This window comes from Eumetopias jubatus, unplaced genomic scaffold, assembly GCF_037043125.1.
Source record: "Eumetopias jubatus isolate StellerSeaLion01/CBP00866 unplaced genomic scaffold, mEumJub1_p1.0 scaffold_6, whole genome shotgun sequence".
In the NCBI taxonomy this organism is placed as follows: Eukaryota; Metazoa; Chordata; class Mammalia; order Carnivora; family Otariidae; genus Eumetopias; species Eumetopias jubatus.
In genome coordinates this window covers 41161243-41162373 of record NW_028274812.1, presented here as the reverse complement: position 1 = coordinate 41162373, position 1131 = coordinate 41161243, and the positions used below count along the sequence as shown (strand labels likewise).

At 36.8% G+C, this 1131-nt stretch overlaps 1 pseudogene; it reads left to right on the top strand.

The window, feature by feature from the left end:
- Nucleotides 1–390: 390 nt before the first annotated feature.
- On the top strand, nucleotides 391–735 carry LOC114219560 (large ribosomal subunit protein eL30 pseudogene; annotated as a pseudogene).
- Nucleotides 736–1131: the final 396 nt, after the last annotated feature.

Here is a 1131-nt window from a genome sequence, read left to right as displayed (position 1 = left end):
GTCATGATTCTCTTTACCAGAGATTACAGTCCAAACCTATAGTCTGTGTGCTCTCTCACCAATCCTCAGTTACCTTTTTTTGTTGCTAAAAATAGTATTTGTTTATTGCTTTACAGTTTATAAAGCTCTATACTGTTAAACTTGATTCATTCAACAATCCAGTAAGCTATCTATGGAAAAGGTTATCTTGTTATTATGGCTGTTGCACTGTAGCTTATGTACTACCTCTTTATAAAAACACTTGAAGTAACAGAAATTCTAAGCCACATTTTGTAGATAGGAAAACTGAGACTCGGAGAGGCTAATTGAAAAAAAGATATTACCTTTCTCTCTCCCGGCCATTTTGGCGGCTGGTTTTGGTTGGGGCTGTCCCACATCTAAGGCAGGAAGATGGTGGAAGCAAAGAAGATGAAAAAGTTGCTGGAGTCGATCAACTCCAGGCTCCAGCTTGTTATGAAAAGTGTAAGGATGTACTGGGGTACAAGCAGACTCTGAAAATGATCAGACATGGCAAAGCGAAACGTCATCCTCGCCAACAACTGTCCAGCCTTGAGGAAATCTGAAACAGAATACTATGCCATGTTGGCCAAAACTGGTGTCCATCGCTACAGTGGCAATAATATTGAATTGGGCACAGCATGTGGGAAATACTACAGAGTATGCACACTGGCTATCATTGATCCAGGTGATTCTGATATCATTCAAAGCATGCCAGAACAGACTGGTGAAAAGTAAATCATGCAAAATTTTTCTTTACTAAAACTGGCCACAGCTTGTTTTAAAAAAAAAAGAAAAAAAGATTATTAGTTGTAAATCCATGGGTAAATCCAGGTCTCTTCGCTATATATTCTAAGTTTTTCCTGCTAGGTAATCACCTCTCTTCTTTGTAATGGTTCTTATTGAACCATTATCCTCAACTGTATTTACTTGTCTACATTTAGCCAGCCGTTCAGTTGCTAAACTACATGTTTTAAAAATTATAATATCTCACTTATTCATTTATTTTTCCAGTCCCAGAGAAACACAATATGATATGAGATGAGATGAGAAAGCAAATAACCAATGTTTTATATTAATTAAGGTGACAAGGGCAACCAATTTGAGCATTCCCCATAAAATTATAGATAATAA